This window comes from Macaca thibetana, chromosome 5 (assembly GCF_024542745.1).
Source record: "Macaca thibetana thibetana isolate TM-01 chromosome 5, ASM2454274v1, whole genome shotgun sequence".
Taxonomy (NCBI): Eukaryota; Metazoa; Chordata; class Mammalia; order Primates; family Cercopithecidae; genus Macaca; species Macaca thibetana.
In genome coordinates, this window is record NC_065582.1 from 137,100,610 (window position 1) to 137,123,857 (window position 23,248).

At 35.7% G+C, this 23,248-nt stretch overlaps 2 protein-coding genes and 1 pseudogene across 12 annotated transcripts in view; 1 reads left to right on the forward strand and 2 right to left on the reverse strand.

Moving 5' to 3' along the window:
• The window catches only part of OCIAD2 (OCIA domain containing 2), a 1,147,735-nt gene that overhangs the window by 678,024 nt on the left and 446,463 nt on the right, over nt 1–23,248 (forward strand). The gene's annotated exons all lie outside the window — the stretch shown is intronic.
• The window catches only part of WDFY3 (WD repeat and FYVE domain containing 3), a 309,436-nt gene that overhangs the window by 198,666 nt on the left and 87,522 nt on the right, over nt 1–23,248 (reverse strand). The gene's annotated exons all lie outside the window — the stretch shown is intronic.
• Nucleotides 19,679–19,779, reverse strand: LOC126955827 (uncharacterized; annotated as a pseudogene).

Here is a 23,248-nt window from a genome sequence, read left to right on the forward strand (position 1 = left end):
TTCATTACTTGTGCTTCACTGCGTGTGCATTTTGTCTAGTTCTTTGTAGAAAACATCAAGGACCTGGACATCTCACACTTCAGGCCTGCTCTCTGGTAACCATGGCTTTGGCTACATTTAAATGTTTACATTTAAAACATAATTCAGAACAAGAAGTAACATGTCTAAAATACTCTTCGGCAGTGAAAGAGTAGAAAGAATAGGCACTTATCAAACCTTTATAAACATGCCCATATAGTAAATCAGGTAACTTCAGGAGAAAGGCTCTAAACACCCTTGAATCTTGAGTTTCTTTCATCTATAAAATCTTTCCTCATCAACTTTTCGTAAAACTTAAATAACATCATTTCTGTAATATGCTAAGCATACTAGTTACATTCAATAAATGTTATCTTTTATTCCTTCACCTTGATCATGAAACATTTAATTTTTTATATGCATTTTTAGTTATTTAAACAAGCAAAGCAAAGGAAATACTATAAGCCCATATAGTACTATGTTTTAGAGACTTGCAAAATGACACAAAAAATTAAGGAATAATTTATTTTTTAGTTGGATGTAGAATAAGAGGTTTACAAAGCAATAAAGAAAAGATATGCAAAATAAGGAGGACAAACCACAGAAGAATGTTTTTGCTTAATTTTAATGTTAGTAAGGGTTTTCAAAATATTTATAAAGATTATTGTGTATAAGAACTGACTTTCTAATACAAACCCTATTTGGTTTCATAAGAAAAAATAATGTTAGGACTGCCAGCAGGGGGTTATTTAAATAACAATGAGATAATTACTGCAATAAACCCAGATAGTATTTCTTAATCTAATCTCTTATGTTAATAAGAGAAAACCACTTTAAACTTGCTCACTCAAAATCATTTAAACAGTTTTCCATTACTTAAATCATAGATGGGTATAAACCAAGTAAATAGGCTAAATTTTTAAAATATATTTGTCAAGTAACTAGCTGCATTTGAGTAGCTCTGCTGAAAACTTAAAATAACTTTCCTAACTCTTTAATTATATAAGCGAAGAAACAAAACAGACTCACTACATTCAATAAATGTAATGTAAGCTCACATGGCTAAGTGAAATCTTACAGTTTCATCAGAGAATTATAAGCAATTACTGAGGTTTTTCTTTTTTCTTCTTCTAAATCTTTCTGGAAAATCCTATTTTTCCTTACACTTTGAAAAGTAAAGGCAAACTTCTCATACTTTTGAAGGATAAAGGCAAAACTCAGATGCTCCCAACAAACTGGGTATATAAACCAGCAGTCTAATATGTACAGTAAAAAACAAACAAAAACAAGTTTTAGATATAGTCCTGAATTTGAATTTAAAATTTCTACCTTCTGAGGCATTAAGTTTTTTGTCTGTCAAGGAGAGTCACTATCATATTTTAGCCCAGACTATGATATTACAAGATTAGTCTAGTCTATGGACCCATCATACTATATATACACTGAGCCGCACAATTTCTCACATTTCTTTAAACATTTTTTGGTGTGCTTAATTCTTTTCACACAGAAAAACATATTCCAAAGCCAAAAGCAACTCACCTCCATTTAAGAATACTTCACTTACATATAATTTACAACAGCAACTGTTGAAATCTCCCCGCCGCCTTTCTGGAACCCTTCCTACTACAGCTCCCACTGCTATCTTGGGAGCAGAAATTGCAACCACTAATAGAAGCCCTAAAGGTAGATTTATCTTAATAGTTAAAAGGCAGTTAGGTTACTTGGTATGATTAATAAAGTCTAATTCAATTATATTATGGAATAAACTGTTGAAAGCTGATCTGAGATCACCAGCATTCTCTGAGTGTTTATACATATGATGCTAAAAATTTGTATAAAAGACATGCAAAAGGATTCTTATAACACAATACTTCTATAAAATATGACTGCATAATACTGACAAGTTGTGCATTCTACATATGTTTGCTAACCTATAGTTCAGGTCATTTAGCTCGGTAATCACTGCCCACTATCCTCAGTGGAAGGCACAGTACAGGGAGAGTGAGCTCAGGAATGAGATACACTTCAGCTGACCTAAAACTAACACAGATATATCCCAGATCTTGGCATCATTAGGAATTTATTTCTGACATTTCAAATTCCAAAATCTCACTCTGAGATAATCTTTTAATCCATTCCCCTTTCTCATCACTGAATCTGCGGTCTTCACTAGAATCATTTATCCCTTGACTTCTCCCAGAGGTGAGGCCATATTTAATTCTCATCAGCATCTTCACGCCCCCTGCATTCCTGGCCTATACACCTTCTCAACATGTATTCCTACCTCCAAAAATCCAGCCACATCATTTCTTCTTTTCTAATTTTGGGTTGCTGGGTTCTACAGAGAAAATTCTATAATTCTGTAGACTGGTTATAATATAGTTATTATTTTATACTTCTTTCCATAAATAAAAACTAATAATTCCAAATAGATTAAAGATTTGCATGTAAACAAACAATAAAATATTAGCAGCAAATATAAAAAGAATACTTATACTTTAGGGTAAATCTTTAAAAGGGAAAAAAAGACAGACTTATGGCCAAAAATACCACAAAGTTAAAAGATAAGCAACAAATAGGCAAAAAATATTTGCAGTCCTTCCAGCAAAGTATTAATAATTAGGATATCCATGGAACTCAGACTCAACCACCCTACAGCAAAGTAGACAGGGAATACAAATAGACTACTCCCAGTAAAAACACTACACAACATATATGAAGAGGTACTTAAAATCACTAATCCAAGAAATGTAAATAAAAACAAAGTACAATTTTTTGATCAGTAGTTTGGTAAAACTAATAGGATTTCTCTTCATAGACAGTAAGAAGTACTAAGTAAAATGGAAACTACTACACATATAAGTCAACAAGAAGTTATCCTGTAGAAATATTCACACAGATCACAAAGATGTCATACAATGTAAATTACCGCATTATGTTATTATAATCATTTTCAATAGTGAAAAAACTGGAAACAATCTAGTCCTTTAACAGATCAATAGGTAATTCATGGTACATCCATGTCATGGAATATCGATAAAAGAACATGTATTAATATGAAAAGAAAAGTTAAATAAAAAACAAAATAAGGGTTTTAGCACCAAAATGTAAAGAGCTTTGAAGTCATCTCCTGTTCTTACATAAGAAACCACTGGATAAACTTTAACTCAAAGACTTTTCTTGGGCCCATCAAAGAACTGAGGTCGCAGGGCAAACAAACCCCGGAAGTCCAGAGTCACAGCTAAAATCAGCCTACCTGGATCAGAAGTCTCTGCAGTCATGAACTGGTAGGAACACCTCAATGGTAACTGGGACAAATTGGTGGCAGGTGAAAGTGGACTAGCATGAGAGGGAGAAATGCCAGAACCACAAATTTCCAGGGTTCCAATCACAGTAGGTTTTCACGGCGAAGATCTGAGAAAGATCCCCTCCCTGGCTCTACCAGAGAAGGGGAAGAGTGAGTAATCGTTGTGAAATGCTCTCAGAGTATTCTCCATAACAAAGGCCTACACTGCAGGATGAAAGATTTTATCAGAGACTTGTCTTTCCTGGGGGAAGGGCATTTCTTCCCCTCCAGCCCCTTTAGCCTTCTGGTCTCACTTGAGGTCCAGGAAGAGGGGGCAAAGAAAGAATAAAGGAAGCAAAGCCCAGGGGAAACTCTTGGAAGGTCACAGCCCAGGGTCCAGATCCACTAAAACACTGATATTTAGTAACAAGATTATAAAACATTTTCCCTTCCTCCATACTTTCACCACACCAACAGGGCTCTTAAAAAAAAAAAAAAAAAAAAAAAAAAAATCAAAAGGAAATGCTAGAAATCAAAAGCACTCTAACAGATAGAAGAATGCTTTGATAGGCTCAACAGCAGATGGATACTGCTGAGTAAAGAGTCAGTGAATTGAAGACAGGTCAACAGAAACTTCCAGAAAGAGAAGAGAGAAGGGAAAAACAGCATATTTAAAGTAATAATGACAAAGAACTTTGAGAACTTTGCAAAATTAATGACAAACACCAAACCACAGATACAGGAATCTCAGAGAATGCAAACATGATAAATACCTAAAAGACTACATGTAGGTATATTATATTCAAACTGCAGTAAATCAAACATAAAGAGAAAATCATGGAAGCATGATGAGGTAGGGGGATAACAGGGAGGGAAAACAGTATCAATAAAGGAACAAGGATAAACGTTTTAGTGGGCTTCTCATCTAAAACATACAAGCAAGAAGAGAAGGAGTAAAACAGTTTAAGCATTAGGAGAAAAGCCCACCAACCTAATATACCAAATTCCCACCCATGAAATTCCTAGGAATTCTATATCTAATGAAATTATCCTTCAAAAATGAAGAAAGAATAAAGATTTCCTCAAATAATCAAAAACTGAAAGAACTTGTTGTGAGGAGATCTTCTCTGCAAGAAATGTTAAAAGTTCTTCAGAAAGAAGAAAAATAATATGGGTCAGTAAATTATATCTATATTAATGAAGGGAAGAACACTGGATAAGGAATAAATGAAGGTAACATAACATTTTTATCCTTTTTTTTTTCTTTTTTCGAGACAAGATCTCACTGTTACCAGGGCTGGAGTGCAGGCACGATCCTGGCTCACTGCAGCCTCAACCTCCTGTGTTCAAGTGATCCTCCCACCTCAGCCTCCCAAGTAGTTGGGACTACAGGAGCATACCACCACAGCCAGTTAATTTTTGTATTTTCTGTAGAGATGGGTATTTGCCATGTTTTGCAGGCTGGTCTCAAATTCCTGGCTTAAGTGATCTGCTCACCTCAGCCTCCCAAAGTGTGAGGATTACAGGCGTGAGCCATCATGCCTAGCTTTTAATTATTCCTAATTGATCTAAAAGATAACTGATTGTTTAAAAATAGCAATAATGTGTTGGATGATTATAGCTTATGAATAAGTAAGATAAATGAGAGCAATATCACAAGGGAGAGGAGGGAGGAGCTGGTAATGCTATTGCAAGAAACTTGCAGTTTACCTCAGTGATAAAAAGTGTCATATGAAGGCAGATCAAGATAAGTAAAAAGTGAATGTTGGCATCTAGGGCAACCATTAAGTTTAATATGCTCCCAGGTGCGGTGGTTCATGCCTGAAATCCCAGCAATTTGGTAGGCCGAGGCGGGCAGATCACGAGCTCAGGAAACTGAGACTATCCTGGACAACATGATGAAACCGCGTCTCTATTAAAAATACAAAAATTAGCCAGGCATGGTGGTGGGCGCCTGTAGTCCCAGCTACTTGGGCGGCTGAGGCAGAAGTATCACTTGAACCCTGGAGGCAGAGGTTGCAGTGAGCTGAGAGCAACACTGCACTCCAGCCTGGTGACAGAGGGAGACTCCGTCTCAAAACAAACAAAGAAACAAACATTAGCTGGGTGTGGTGGTGGGCGCCTGTAATCCCAGCTACTCGGGAGGCTGAGACAGGAGAATCACTTGAACCCAGGAGGCAGAGGTTACAGTGAGCCAAGATCGGGCCACTGCACTCCAGCCTAGGGAACAGAGCAAGACTCTGTCTCAAACAAACAAACAAACAAAAAACAAATTTAATATGCTAAGATAGGGGATTAAAAGAAATCATATAAAATGCTCAGTTAAACCCTGAGCAAGAAAAGAGGGGAGGAAGGAACGAAGAACAAATGCAACAAATAGAACACAGTTACGAACATGACAGATATTTATCCTACTAAATCAATAATCACTATAAATGTGAGTGGTCTAAATACACCAATTAAAGGACAGAGAATGTCAGAGGGGATTAAAAACTCAAATCCCTAGACAATATAGTATCTATATGAATGTAAATTTAAATATAAATAATCAGATAGGTTAAAGGTAAACAGATGGAGAGAAATACGCCATGCTAACTCTAATCAAACGAAAGCTGGATTCTATTGACTTACCCTTGAAATATAAAAGATTTTTTAAAAAGCAGGATGGAGTAGCTAAATTAATTTTACACAGTGTAGTCTTTTGAATAAGAAAATAATATCAGGGATAAAGAGAGGCATTATATACCAACAAAAGGATCATTTCTACAAGAAGACATAACAATCCTTAATGTGTATAGGTCTAAAAGGAATATAAAAATATGTAGGGCAAAACCTGAACTGAAGGGAGAAAGAGACAAAATGATTATTAGAGTTTGAGATAGCACTCATACATTAATTGATAAATCAAGCATGCAGGAAATCAATACATATACAGTTTACCTGAACAGCACTATCATTAAACTAGATCTACAGTTGACATTGATAGGATACTTGATCCAACAACAGCAGAATACACATTCTTCTCAAATTCACGTGAAACATTCACCAAGATAGACCACATTCTGTGCTATAAACACACCTTCACAAATTTCAAAGAACAGAAATCATATAAAGTGTGCTCCCAGACCACAATGGAATTAAAAGGGAAATTTGGAAATTAAACAACACACTTCTTTTTTTTTTCTTTTTGAGACGGAGTCTCGCACTGTCGCCCAGGCTAGAGTGCAGTGGCGCAATCTCGGCTCACTGCAAGCTCCGCCTCCCAGGTTCACGCCATTCTCCTGCCTCAGCCTCCCCAGTAGCTGGGACTACAGGCACCCGCCACCGTGCCCGGCTGATTTTTTTTTTTTTTGTATTTTTAGTAGAGACAGGGTTTCACCGTGGTCTCGATCTCCTGACCTTGTGATCCGCCCGCTTCGGCCTCCCAAAGTGCTGGGATTACAGGCGTGAGCCACCGCGCCCGGCCTAAACAACACACTTCTAAATAAACATATGGTCCAAAGACTTGTCAAGAGAAACTGAAACACATTTTGAACTAAATGAAAATACAACTTATCAACGTGCATAAAATGCAGCAAAAGCTGTTCTTTGAGGAAAAAAATTCCCTCAAAGCACTAAATATACACATTATAAAAGAAGAAAGATCTGAGGATTAATAAACTACACTTCTACCTTAGGAAACTAGAAAAAGAAAAGTAGTTTAAGCTTAAAGAAAGCAGAAAAAAAATCAAAATTAGGGCAGAAATTATTGAAATTGAAAAAAGATAACAGAGAAAATCAATAAAACTAAATGCTTGCTCTTTGAAATGATCAGTAAACTTAGTCTAAATCTCACTAACACATGACTGGTGTCCCATTCCTTCTTTTTTTTTTTTTTTTTTTTGAGACAGGGTCTCATTCTGTAACCCAGGCTGGAGTGCAGTGGCATGATCGGGGCTCAGTGTAGCCTCAACCTCCTGTACTTACATAATTCTCCTGTCTTGGCCTCCCTAGTACCTGGGGCTACAGGCATGCACCACCACACCTGGCTAATTTTTGTATTTTTTGTAGAGATGGAGTTTCGCCACATTGCCCAGGATGTTCTCACACTACTGGACTCAAGCAATTCACCTGCCTCGGGCCTCACAAAATGCTGGGATTACAGGTGTGGGCCACTGCCCCGGGCCTGGTGTCCTGCTCTTAAAGCTCCTAAGTTATCTTCCGAAAAACCAAGCAGAGGCCGGGCGCGGTGGCTCATGCCTGTAAACCCAGCACTTTGGGAGGCTGAGGCAGGCGGATCACCTGGGGTCAGGAGTTCGAGACCAGCCTGGCCAACATGGTGAAACCCTGCCTCTACTAAAAATATAAAAATTAGCTGGGCGTGGCAGCACACACCTGTAATCCCAGCTACTGGGGAGGCTGAGGCAGGGGAATTGCGTAAGCCCAGGAGGCAGAGGTTTCAGTGAGCCAACATTGTGCCAATGTACTCTAGCCTGGCTGACAGAGCAAGACTCTGTCTCAAAAATAAACAAACAAACAAACAAAAACAAAACCAAAACCACAAAGCAGGTATCATACCACTTTTCTGATTTAAAACCTCTGTTGATTCCTTATTGTCTAAGAATAAATTAAAATACAATTTTCAGCATCATTTACCAGTAAGCCACCTCTTTCACTCTAAATTCTGCCACACTGAAAGTATCTCCCAGACTGTTAGGCCCTTTCAGTCCTCTATGTATTATGTATATTGTTTTCTCTGCTACCGATGCCGCCCATCCTCTGCTTTTCCAAGTAGCCTAAAATTCAGCTCTAAGGTCACCTTCTCAGAGAAGTCTTCCCCAAATCTCCAGGCAGAGTTTGTTGTTCAGCTTTTAGCCTACCATGAAACTTTAGTTACAAAGTCATGCATTGCTTAACGACAGGGATACGCTCTGAGAAGTGCACTGTTAGGCGATTTTGTCCTTGTGCAAACATCAGAAAGTGTACGTACACAAACCTAGATGGTACAGCCTACTACAAACCTAGACTATACGGTATAGCCTATTGCGCCTAGGTACAAACCTGTACAGCATGTTGCTGTACTGAATACTATAGGCAACTGTAACACAATGGTATTTGTCTATCTAAACACAGAAAATGGCCTGTAACTCCAGCACTTTGGGAGTCCGAGGCGGGCAGATCATGGGGTCAGGAGTTTGAGACCAGCCTGGCCAACATGGTGAAATCCCATCTCTACTAAAAATACAAAAATTAGCCAGGCATGGTGGCACTTGCCTGTAGTCCCAGCTACTCGGGGTCTCAGGCAGGAGAACTGCTTGAACCCGGGAGGTGGAAGTTGCAGTGAGCCGAGATTGTGCCACTGCACTCCAGCCTGGGCTACCGAGCAAGACTCTGCCTCAAAAAAACAAAAACAAAAACAAAAAACCCCACAAACACACACACACAGAAAACATACAATAAAAATACCATAGAAAGATAAAAAATGGTATACCTGCAGAGGCCACTTGTTACGAATGGAGCTTGCAACACTGCAGTTGCTCTGGGTGAGTCAGTGAGTAAGTGGTGAATAAATGTGAAGGCCTAGGACATCTGAATATATCGTAGACTTTATAAACACTGTACACTGAGGTTACACTAAATTTATAACAAATATTTTTCTTTCTTCAATAATAAATTAACTTCAGCTTACTGAAACTCTTTATGAAATTTCAAACTTTCAAATTTTTAAAAAACTTTCGGACTTTTTTAGAATAACAAGTAGCTTAAAACACAAACACATTGTACAGTGGTACAAAAATACTTTCTTTATATCACTCTATGAGCATTTTTATATTTCAATTTTCTTCTAACTTTTAAAACAGTTTTGTTAAAAAAGACACAAACACACACATTAGCCAAGGCTTGCACAGGGCCAAGATTATCAATATCACTGTCTTCCTCCTCCACATCTTGTCTCACTGGAAGGTCTTCAGAGACAATAACCCATATGGAGCTGTTATCTCCTATGATAACAATGCCTTCTTCTGAGTACCTCCTGAAGGACCTGCCTGAATCTGTCTTACAGTTAATTTTCTTTTTATAAGTGAGAGTACACTCTAAAATAATAATGAAAAGTATAGTATAGTAACTACATAAACGAGTAACATGGTAATTTATTATGTATTACATGATTTATATACATGTGTTATTACTATACATAATTGTATGTGCTATACTTTCATACAACTGGCAGCACAGAAGGCTTGTTTACACCAGCATCACAACGAACATGTGAGTTGTGCTTTGTGCTATGGTATTACAACACTTATGACATCACTAGGTGACAAGAATTTTTCCAGCTTCATTATAGTCTCTGGGAACACCATCGTATATGTAGTCTGTTGTTGACTAACATATTATTATGCACTGCATGACTGTAGTCTGTTACAGAATATTCATCATTAAGAGAGACAGTATAACATATTAGTTACACAGGCTTCCCAATTAATTGTATCACTTACTAACTGTTTAACCTCAAGTCAGATACGTTCTGTGTGTAAGATTTCTCATCTGGAAAAAAAGAATAATTATCAGAACCTAACTCATAGTGTTATTTGTACAAAGTAGGTAATTTATTACATGGAAAGCACTTAGATTAGTATTTGGCACAAGTGCTCAGTAAGAGACAGCTATTATTACTGTTATTCTACTGTAATGTACATTTACCAGTAAATGATTATTCCCATTAGCAATAATTTTCTCAATAATGAAAACCAAATCTTATATAAGTTTGTATCCTTAGTTCATAGTAAGTGGTTGGTGAATGATTACATGTTAAAAAAAACCCCACAAAACTAACATAGAGTTATATACCTGGTAAGTGACAGCACTAGATTTTCTGTTCAGATATTCTGAGTTCTGGGTGTGTATTTTACTATTCCTCACAAAATCTTACATATTACAACATAAAAAACATGCTTAAACTTACAATTTATGTATCCTAGTCCTCATCCTAAAGAAAGCTTTTGTAGGACATCTTACATATCTCCTGATAAAAAATTACATTAATCATTAATCATTTGTTCTAAATTGAAAAGATACCAACTTGCTTAAATAAATTCCATGCTATTAAATTATCAATATCTTGCATCAAACTATAAATTCCTTGAAAGAAGGCTGTGCTCTCCAAATCCTTTAACACATAGCTAAGTATCTGGTACACAGTAGAATTGAAGGAATATATGTATGAGTGATTCTCAAAAGTACAAATTTTAAGGCTCTTTATTATCTAGTCACTGCATAGGCCTGACCTTCTTCATGCCCCACTATTGTCCTTTAAGCAGAGCAGTCTACTGCAGGCCTTCTTGCTCTGCCTGCACACACCCTGAGCCCTCTCCTGGGAGCTCTCCGCCTCTGGCGCTTCTACATCCAGATGATTATGAATCACCCTTTAAATCTCAGCTCAACTGTCCCTCTTCTAAGAATCTTTCCAGCTTTCTTTTGTTGTTGTTTTTCTCGTTTTGTTGCCCAGGCTGGAGTGCAGTTGCATGATCAGGACTTATTGCAGCCTCCATCTCCTGGGCTCAAACCATCCTCTTACCTCAGACTCCCAGTTAATTGTTTTATTTTTTATAGAGATGAGGTCTCACTATGTTGCCCAGGCTGGTCTCCAATTCCAGGCCTCAAGTGATCCTTCTACCTCGGCTTCCCAAAGAGTTGGAATTAAAGGTGTGAGTCACTGTGCCTGGCTGAAAGCATTCCTGAATCTCCCAGTTTGATAGATGCCTCCCATTCTTGGTTCCCATAGCATCTTGCGTACATCTTTATCATAGCATTTATCACATCATGTAACTGTTGTTTTGATTGTCTTTTTCAACACCAGACAATGTAAGATTATGGAAGGCAAAGGTCATATCCTACTCAACTTTTTCCTGAATACCTGACATAGTACTTGACAAATAAGAAACAGACAAAAGAAAGATTCATAAATGAGTAAATGGTGCTGAATAAGAGTTTAGAAGATAAATGATTTAGAGGCAGCTCAAGGATTAGTTAAGGTGATTTAAAAAAGGCCAAAGGGGCAAATTTTTTCTTTAAATTTCTTATCTGTTTATTTTAAAACAAGAAAACTTAGAAGACAACTTTGTTTTTTATGGTTTAAAATCAATTATATAGCTAACAAAAATGACCATTTTTGTTAAGATCGTTGGGTACCCCATAGGTACTTTTTAAAACATGTTCAGTTAAAACTGATGTAAATTCAGAAAATAAGAACTATTTAAGAGAAGGCAAGGGCAGAAGGAAAAAAATTACTAATAGAGAGTTGGGTTTGGGTGGTAAACAGATGATGACAAAACAAAAGGCAATAAGCCAGAATCCTCTGCTGGAAATTCATGCATCAACAACATACTGAGAACAAGGAACATCTCAAAGAGGAAAACAGCTCATTAGTATCATAACAAATTATGACTGCATGGGGCTGGAATATATGTTAAGACCTGAAAGTGATGAAAGGAAAATGACAAATGCAAAACATTGTGCAGAATTACATTGGTAAAACCTCACAAATGAAAAAAATATGAATAAAGTAATGACATCAACAAAAATAATAATGGTAAAATAGATGTTTGCTTCTTCACAGATTATACTATTGATTAATTAGGATGAGGAGTTTTATTGTGAGTTATTTTATATTCACAAAATATCAAAATTTACACATCCAAATGAATTTTGCTCTTTGAATTAGTTATGTTGGAAAGCTATGTATACATAATGATGTTGACATGGTTTGAAATGCTTTAAAAAATTCCTCTCTACAAAATGCTTTAAGAGCATTGTGTAAGCTACATCTAAAAATCAGTATCATCATATATCATGTGTTACCAAAAATGGAATTTCCCAGTGTACTCATATGCTTTAGTTTCAAAACTTCCTCAAAATATCTTCTGTCTGTTACTAAGTATCAAATCCATTTAAAAGATTGAAAATTCACCACTAATAATCAAAAGGCTGCACTGCACACTCTGTGTTTGCATCCCCAACTACAATAGCAATTGCTGAAATTTAATTCCTTAAGTGTCTACTGTATATAAGGAACTAAGGGAATGCTGACTCCAGTTTTTACTCTGCCAATAATGTGGCTATATTCATTTTTCTAAAATTTCAAACACATCGGAGTACAACTTTCCCTAAAAGTGACAAAAATGGCTGCAATGGGCTAGAGACAAAACCTTTGCAAGGTATAAAAAGACTGCTCAAAATCTGGTGTGTCCCTAATTTTGAAGCTGTATCTTCTGCCCTAACCCTCCCCTCATTCCATGCTCATACCACATCACCTATCTGCTGCTCCATGGACACACCATGCAATTTCAAACCCTTGAAGCTTCTCCCAGATGGTCTTTGTTTGAAATGACAGATTTTTCTACTGCATGCAGTAGAAAATGAACTATCATAGGTAGTTCATGACTGTACTTAATCTTCAAGCAATGTGGACACAGCTATATAGTAGTAACTTGACCACTGATTCAAAGAAATATTTATCAACTCACTCCAACCCACTTGAATTTCTCTCTGTTCCAGCCATGACTAGCTCTACTTTCAGCAGCTTATATTCCCTATGTTCTTGTCACCACAGCAACTGAAGACATTACTTTGAAAAGTAAAACTTTAAAAATGTTTAGAAGAAAATGTTGGAAAATACAACCTCAGGTTAAGGAAGAAATGTCTTAAAATGAAACAAAACAAAAATTACTCATACACACACACACACACACACACACAATCGACCTCATCAAAATTAACTTCTGTACATCAAAATTTAAAAAAGTAAACATAAGCTAGAAATTAGGAGAGAAATATTTGCAACATCCATAATGAACAAAAAAGCATTACATTCAAAATGTGTAAAGAATGCCTTCAAGTCAATGAAATGCAAACAACCCAATAGAAAAATGGACAAAAGACAAATAGGCATTTCACAGAAAAGGAAACATGAATGGCCACAAGAATATGAAAAGCTACACAACCTCATTAGTCATAAATGAAATGCAAATTAACATAACAACAAATTAACATTTGTGTTAGGCAGAATAATGGCCCCTAAAGACGTCTCTACTACATCCTAATCTCTAGAACCTGTATCTTACATTATGTGGCCAAAAGGACATTGCAAATGTGATTACGTAAAGGGCCTTGCAATGGGGAGATTATTCTGTATTCTTTGAGCAAGCCTGATATAATCACAAAGAAGGAGTCAGGAGAGAGAAGATGTGACCAGGAAGCAGAGGTTGGGAGTGATATGGCCATGAGCCAGTAATGTGGGCCATGAGCCAGTAATGTGCTGGGATTATGGGCATGAGTCACCACGCCTGGCCTCTTTTATAATTTTTGCATTAGTCTACAAATGAAATAAAAATAAATAATAATTGTATTATTTCAAGTCACTAAGAACATGATGATTTGTTACAAGATCAATAGGATATCAATATACTATTGTATATCAAAAATCAAATGTGACAATATCAAATTAGTAAAGATATGAACAAATGAGTTACAAATTTTAGGCAACAGTGTTTATGGATGGGCATTATCTGGTTGGAATTATCTAGTAAAATTGACCATATACAGATCACACGAATCAGCAATTCCACTTAGGTATATACCCTAGAGAAACTCACATATATGTAGAAGGAGATGTATAAAGTAATGTCCATAAGCAACATCGATTAAATTGTAAAAATCTGAAAATAATTAAAGTGTTTGTCAATAAGGAACCATATATAAATATATTTTTGGAGACAGAGTCTTGCTCTGTTACCCAGGCTAGCGTGCAGTGGCAGGATCTTGGTTCACCGCAACCTCTGCCTCCTGGGTTCAAGCAATTCTCCTGCCTCAGCCTCTCCAGTGGCTGGGGTTACAGGCATGCACCACCATGCCCAGCTAATTTTTTCTATTTTTCTTTTTAGTACAGATGGGGTTTCTCTATGTTACCCAGGCTGGTCTTGAACTCCTGACCTTAAGTGATCCGCCCTCCCTGGCCTCCCAGTGTGCTGGGATTACAGGTATGATCCACTGTGCCCGGCCTGATGGTAAGTCTTACTGAGCTTCTTCAATTGTTTGTCATGTATACACTCAACTGATATTTTTCAATTTAGCCTTATTCAAGATTTGTATTTAATAGCCTTGTTCAAGATTTGTAATTTTTTACCATACATATACATCAATTGCTAAATATTACATTATATACTTTCATTTTAATCCCTCTATTTCAATCTGTGTATTATTCTCTTCATTCACAGACTGCATGGGAACATGAGAATCATTTGTGGTTATCTAAGAGCAAATAACATATCTCCCTGTGAATTATTTTCTTAAATCTAAAAAATAAGAAAAAAAATACTACCCTTGCTTCACCTCAAATATACCATTAAGATAAACAAATAAAGCAATACAGTTATTTCTGAAAGTACTTTGCAAGAAAGACAGCCATATCTTAGGAAAATACTCTTCTTTTCACCAAATCTTTTTCTCAGTTTGTCAAATTACATTCCTTTTATTTTGAGGGCTGAATTCAAATGTCTTTGTTTTCCAGGAAACAGCCTAATTGGCCTCTAATTAGAATATGATCTTTACAATCACAAAAAAAAAAAAAACAAAAAAGATTGTTAAGCTAGGTGCAGTGGCTCAAGCCTGTAATCCCAACACTTTGAGAGGGTGAGGCAGGCTGATGGCTTGAGCTCAGGAATTCGAGACCAGCCTGGGAAACATGGCAAGATCCCATCTCCACTCAAAATACAAAAAAATAGCCAGGCATGATGTACGTCTGAAGTCCCAGGTTGAGGTAAAAGGGTCGCTTGAGCCCAAGGGGTGCGTGGAGGATGCAGTGAGCCGAGATTGCACCACTGTAATCCAGCCTGGGTGACAGAGCAAGACCCTGTCTCAAAAAAAAAAAAAAAAAAAAATTATTAAGATCTATTTATCTGTTTCTGTTTTAAACTATGTACATTTGTATGGTAGTATTTATACTCGAATATAAGGACATGAGAAACATTATCTCATGCAATCTTCAAAACATTGTTAGTAAGTAGTATGAATGGGACTTGAAGTCATGCCTTTTGACAGCTCTTTGCTCTCTGTAAGAATGCCTGTTACACCTGTGCCATCATCTCATATCCGCTCATCCCAAATTCACATATAATCCTCATCATCTAGAAAAACAAGCACTGAGTATCCACATCAAGGCTCTCAGTCAACAGTCAATATTCTAGTTTGGTCCTATTTGAGGCTATTCCTCGACATACCACAGGTATAATAAAAGCATGTTAGGATTTGTGGAGAGTATCTCCAAAAAGTGCACAGCTCCACTACCACTCCTTGAAGATGAATCTGATGTGAGGTCAGTAATCTGTTTCTTTATATTCAACTTTTAGTAGTTGGCAGAGCACCTGACACACTGAAGATGCTTAATGAATGGATGGATAAATGGATGGATAGAATGAGGCAGAGAATCTTCCTCTGACACACCTAACTTATCTTCTCCACAAATTCTTCTATTCAAATTATTTTAATTTATGTGTATATATAATCTGCTCTTTATTCACTTTTTAGGGATATACACATGAAAAAGATTAGGAAACTTATGAAATTCTTAAACATACTTTAAAATAAAAGGTGACAGTAATGTGACTATCAGGGACACAAAAATTACTTGTTATTAGATTTATACCCTTTGTTAATCAGAGTATTATTGTTTCCCTTACAATTTTTAATTTTTTTTTTGAGACACAGTGTCACTCTGTCACCCAGGATGGTGTGCATGGCATGATCAGAGCTCACTGATCATCAGAGCTCACTGAAGCCTTGACATCCTAGGCTCAAGTGATCCTCCCACCTCAGCCTCCTGAGTAGCTGGTACTCATTTTTTTCAGTTTTTGTAGAGTTGGGGTCTCACTATCTTGCCCAGGTTAGTGACAAACTCTGGGGTAGAGTGATCCTCCCACCTCAGCCTCCCAAAGTGCTGGGATTATGGGCATGAGCCACCATGCCTGGCCTCCCTTATAATTTTTGCGTTAGCCTACAAATGAAATATAAAACTGCATTTATATTCTCATGACTGGGGGATACATTCTCACTAAAGGAGTTGAAGAGTGGAGGGGTAGATGAAAAGGAGAGCAAAAAACTACATGTCTCTGTCCTTCCACCATATCAAAACGTAAGAATGATTACTACCAATAGGCATGTCTTAATTACATCATTTCACTGCTGATCACATGTAGCCTATTTTAAAAAATGCCTTTGGGGAAGAATCAGAAGAGAAATGTTATTCTTAAATCAGTTAGCTATTTAATATATTGTGTATATCTATCTGAAACAGTGACAATATTTGAAATATGTGGCTTCTCTAATTTCTGGGGAAATAAGTAACTAAAGTGAATAATTCTGCAAAGTGTAAATCAGTTTACCACATTTTTTTCTCGGTAAGTCTCATCATCTTCTTAGAAGGGATGCAATGTAATAAAATATAAAACACTACCTTGAATAAACTGGCACAAAACCCCTCTGGCAGTGAGGAACTATTTCCTAGGCTTATTTATTTTTATAACATTCCCTAATAAGACCTAACTCTCATTATTTTGAAGAACAATCTAAAAAAGTAATGCCTTTTATATCATTACTGAAGGATCAAGCATACCTAGCTGTTACTTTCATTTTACTTGTCTCCTTTTACATTTTACAATTAACACCTAAAGGAGCTGGGAAAAGGGAAAGACTACAACTGAAATCCTCCAGTTGAAATATTTGCTAGGAGGTTTAACATTTGGAGGTTAAGTTCCTAATCTACTTATTCTATTTCTAATACCTAGGCTTTTGAATTCAGTGGCTTAAACAGAAAATACAAACTACATGAAATAAATGTTTCATATAAAGACCAAACTACCCCTAAGAAGCAGACATAACATTCTATTTAATGATTGAAATAAAATATACATGTATGTGGTGTCTCAAAATTACATGCTAAAAATTACAATTTGAGTTGAGAATATTTTTCAGGTAGGGAACAAAGAATGCAAAGATTTGGGACTCAAAAAGCTATAGATTACTTTTTAGTTTTTCTTTCTTTGTGAAATTACACAAAACAAAGCCATTCTATGGTCAAAACTGAGTCACTCCAAGACATTTAGTTGATTTGGGTTTATGCATATATTTATGTTCCTAGTAGAACATACACTAAGTCATTCAAAAATATTGAGAGCTACACCAATGTTGATTACTTAAAATATTTGGACTTGTTTTTAAAAGCAACCTATTTCTAACGTGAAACTTACTATTGATCTAGGTTTTTAAAAAAATATTCACTTGCTTTTAATTTTTGACTGATCTAAAAATTTTCATACCATTTAATATACACTTAAAGTATACATACACTTATACTCTCAGACTTTAGACAAGATAACAACTCATTTAATTTCAAATCCAGATGTCTCCTGAAAAGCAAAATCTAACATTTAAATAACGTGGGGAAAAAAGAGACCCTGAAGAAATGACATTTAATTATAATTAAAGAAATTGATCAAGAATTTATAATACATATATCTCAAGGATCATAATGGTTACTAGTTAAGAGTGTTAAGCATAATTTAAATGTACTTAGGAAACACAACAGGTAACAATGATCATGAAACTTGAAAATTAAACTATATAATTTTTAGACTTTGAAAATAATCTACCAAACCATGGTAATAAAATCAGTGGCAGAATGATGTAAGAACAAACTGACCAAGGTAGGGGTGAGAAATCTCAGAGGGAGATCCATATATCTAATCAGAACCAAACATGTGATAGTTGTCACAGAAAAGGGTATATAACAATCACGTAGATGGCACTGAGAAACTAACTCACTAATTTTAGAACACAATTAAACTAGACCCCTCCCTAAAGCCACATATAGAGGTGGGCTCAAAATGGATTAAAGATCCAAATATGAAAGGTAAACTATAAAGCTAACAGAAGAATATACATATTCTTTGTTGTTGTTGTTGTTGGTGATGAAGTCTTACTGTGTCACCCAGGCTGGAATGCAATTCCATGATCTCGGCTCACTGCAACCTCCACCTCCTGTGTTCAAGCAATTCTCCTGTCTCAGCCTCCTGAGTAGCTGGGATTACAGACGTGCACCGCCATGCCTGGCTAATTTTTTGTGTGTTTTTGTAGAGATGGGGTTCCACCATGTTGGCCAGGCTGGTCTCGAACTCCTGACCTCAAGTGATTCACCCGCCTTGGCCTCCCAAAGTGCTGAGATTACAGGAGTGAGTCACCAAGCCCGGCAAATATATATATTGAATATGAATATGAATATATATATATATTCATATTCTTATGAATCAAGTAAGAACTCTAAAAGGATAAATTCAAAATCACTTATATATAAAAATAAAATGATGAATGTAATTACTTCAAAATTAAATATTTTGGCTTGGAAAGGAACACTGTAAACCAACAAAAAAAGAGAGAACACAATAGAAGGTATTTAAAATATCTAAAACTGATAAGAATTAGAATATAGAATTTACAAATAATACCAAAAAAAAAAAAAAAAAAAAAGAAAGAAAAAGAAAAACACAGCAATCCCACTGAAAAAAAAAGGCAAAAAATATGAACAAGCAATCTGGAAGGTCATCAAACATAGAGGTGTTTAAATTTAATTAGTATTCAGAGAAATGCACATTGAAAGAAAATGCCACTTTGCACGTAATAGATTAGCAACAATCAGAAAGCTGGAAAATGCTGTGTCCTTAGACATGTGGACAGAAACTACATACATGACTAGTGAGAAAATGAACTGGATCTAAACGGTAATTTTGCATCACTTGGAATCTTGCATTCCTCTTCTATATCTACACTCTGAAGAAATTCTCTCATTGGCAGGAATTTTTTGGAAGCTATTTAAGAGGTCCATCACTGAGCAAAAGAATAGGCAAACCAAAGTTGATACACAACTATATATAGTTATTTAAAAGTATATATTTCAGATCCATTTAAGTTGGACACATCTTAGAAACATAGTGATGGGTTAAAAAAATTAAAAAATAAGATGAAATACATTACAATGTAACTTTTGGAAATTAAAAATACATGGACAGAAAGCAAATATTTTACAAGGACACATGTTAACAAAAGACAACATTAACTACTTTAGAATGGTTGTGCCTGTCCTTCATTAAATTAACAGCTCTTTAAAGAAAATAATTACTTTGCAATACTTCTGAATTTAGCTCAACTAACCCTAAAAATCACTGTTTTATATAAAAATATATTTACATTAACAACTGAAATTAAATACTTATATACCAACCAATTCATTTCTTAAGTTAGTCTCAATTGAACCACATTTATTTATTTCCTCTTCTTTTTTTTTTTTCTTTAATGGAATGCTTCACAAATTTGCACGTCATCCTTGTGCAGTAGCCATGTTAATCTTCTCTGTGCTGCTAATGTGAGCACAACTGAACCATGTTTAAATCAGATACATGTACTTTTTTCTAAAGTGATTCTTAGCTATTTATCAACACAGCCATTTTGCTCCTTTTAACCCTCTGACACACACACACACAAATCCTTAAAATAAATTTCATCTGCTCAGCAAGTAACAAGAAAAATATACGTATTTGTAGGAATATTTAGAGAAGGGAGGAAGGAAAGAAGGAAGGGAGGGAGGGAGGGAACTGGTTTTTCAATAGACATTAGATATTAAATCAAATGCACAACTTTTAATAGCAAAATAAATCTGAGTTTCTTCTAGTCTTCAGACAAACCTACCCATGGTCTCCAACAACAAAAAAGTCACGCTGGGAATACCAACACGGTTCTGGTAGTGTTCAATACCCTAGATATGCCTTTAATAAAAAGACAGCAATTTCCTATTAGTATTTTGGAGTCATCACAACTTTGGCATAATCTCTCAGTCTTCCTATGAATATATGATGAAAATTATGGTAAAGAATGATCACTTTAATATTCTGAATCATGAATAATTTATAAAACATTAACCATTATGCTGAGTAGGTGCTTGGGATACAGTGGTACATATCAACAACCTGGAATATGTGACATTTACACCATGTGCCAGGAAATGACAATTCATTTAAGATCGACATGATATCTGACCTCGTGGAGTTTAGAGGCTGGGTGGTAGCAAAGATTAGGAAGGATGATAAAGGCAAAGCATGTACTAGGGAAACACAGGAAGCGTAGAGAAAAGTACATCAGGGAAACCTAATCTAGCTTCAGGGAGGTAGGGCTGTGGGGAAGAAGAGTGTTAGGAAAGAAAGCACATTTTTAAAAGATCGTCAATTACAGAAGAAAATAAATGAATTTCACTGGCCTATCCTAAGACCATTCTAGCCAATCAGGTTTTTGCAGCTCAGTTACTGCCCACTGGCTTGTAATCAGTATTTCCAAGTGGAAAACACTAGCCATTCTTTCCTTGAATCATTTTAAGTCTAAAGGGACAGCATCAGTAATTAGTAGCCCAGGCTGGAGTTAATCCCTAAGGAACTCTCATTTCCTGCCTCTATTTCAGTTTTTGTCCAGGAAATAAAGCCTTAAGATTCATAGCCAAGTACAACGCTAGGTATTTTCACAAAAATTTATTCATTTATTTCCTACCACAAAATGGTATGCCTACTTTACACATTTAAAAAATGGAAGCTCAGAGTTTAAGCAGCTTGCCAAAAAGATCCAACAACTAGCATTAGCTAAAATTTGAATTCAAGACATGTAACTCCAAATCCAGTACTCTTTTATTAAGTGGAAGCTCTTTGTCTTTAGGAAGTAACTTTACTTATGAAAGCAATGGCAATTTTATTTTCTAGTTGTTCCTACTAAAGATAGTACTATTTGTTCTTCCTTAAAACATTTGGACAAAATGATCAAGTATTTTTGTCCCAAATAACTTAAAAAAACAAAAAAACCACAAAACCCATGTTTACTTTGTGTATCTTCCACCAAGGGTGTAACCAGACTGGTGACAAGAAATATGACTCACGAGCAGCATCTTGGCAAAGAATTCTTAGTATCTCTAGATACATCTGACACACAGGGGAAATGTTACCTACATGAAACTACATTTTCTTTTCCTGTGAGGAGCTCCCACTATCTTTAATTCAAATCAGCCATAATCATAACACAATGCCTCAATGTTAAATACAGTATAATATTCAGAATATTAAGGAAATAATTTCTTGGCAGAATCTGCCAAAGGCAAATACAAATAAAAAATTACTGTTGAGGTAGTCATGGTGGCTCGTGCCTGTAATCCCAGCACTTTGGAAGGCCAAGGTGAGAGGACTGTTTAAGCCCAGAAGTTCCAGATTATAGTAAACTATGATTGTGACTATTAGCAATTAAACACAGCAATGTATTATGTCATTTAATGAGTTCTGAGCAATTCTTTTATTAATGAGAAAATGAGATAATAACCTTAGAAAAAAACTCCAATATCACGAGTACTTAACTATTAACCTTATTCTTCTGTGAATAAAATAATATACTTCCATATTGTGACTTTTGATTTAAAAAAGACAGGTTCCATAATCTTGCATATCTGCTAAAATGTAAATGCAAAATATTTCTGCCTTCGTCTACTGTTCTTACCTTCTGCTGAAGCTAAACTAAATAGTGGTGTGTTAGATCCAGCTTGTACCAGCTCATGAGAGCCGATGGCTAAGTTTTCAGAAATTTTGGACATCCAGCTGTCAAACTACAAATAGCTTGGGACTAGCCAAAGTAAGAATATTTGCACCACAGCAATCAGCAAACACTAAAAATTGGGGCTTTTTTTTTTTCCTGGCTAACTGGTTGTTATAAATTTGTCAGTACATCAGCACTGTGCTTAGGCCACACTAGTGCTTCAGCAGCTAATATTTTTATCTTCTTTTCTTCTCTTCTTTACTTCTCTTTTCCTCTGTAAACACTGATTTTATACTTTTATTTTTTCCCCAAAGGCCTTGCCTTGAAAATACTTAGACTACTTCAAAAAGTTCAGATATTGTGACTAATGATGTAAAGTAAAAATATTTTTTCACCAAAATATTCTCACAGAAAGTGTATCCCTGATTCCTTACCTGATTGGCCTGATTTATCATATTCTACTACTTTAAAAGCAATGTCTCTATTCCTTGTCAGGGTGCTAAGAGCAAATTTTTATTCCCTCCAGTGAATATTGTGCTTGAAGCTTATACATGTATTCCTCATAAAACATAAATGCATAATATTATCAATACTAAAATGTCTACAGTCTTTTGTCTAAGCAATATATTTTGTGCATGATATTACACATTCGCAGAGACCTTTTGCATTAAACTATGAATCATTATGCAAAAACAGAATACAAAATTGATTAGTTCCCTTTTACCGAAGAAGAAATAAAGACAGATTGAAATTTCTGTAAAGGCAATGAAACTAAGAAACAATGTTTAAACAACCTCAATATGTGATTAAAAAAATTCTGGTTTGATTCACAAAAATGCTGCATTACAGGGACAAGCAATAGACTAGCAAGAATAGCTGGCAGTAAAAAAGTTCTGGAGTCAGGCAGATACGAATTTCAAATTCTGTTCCTCCATTCACTATGTATGTGACCTCAGGAAAAGTAAATCAAACTACCCTAAGCTACATTTTCCTTAATAGTAAATGGAGATGAGTATGATACTGGCTTTACAATGCTGTAAGAAAAGACAGTCAGAATACATGTGATATGACTACCACATGGAAGGCAATCAATGTTTAGTTATGACATGATTGGCATTGGTTACTGCAAAACCAACCAATGACTTTGAATTGGAATTAAGAAAAAAAATTAATCATTTTAATAAACAAAGAGTATGTTCCACATTCTTACAGCCAGTATATGATAAATGTGGTAGGGACTGCAGCTCAAGATCCATCATACCTTGCTCCTGTAATGGGCTTTCACGTATTACAGAGGCT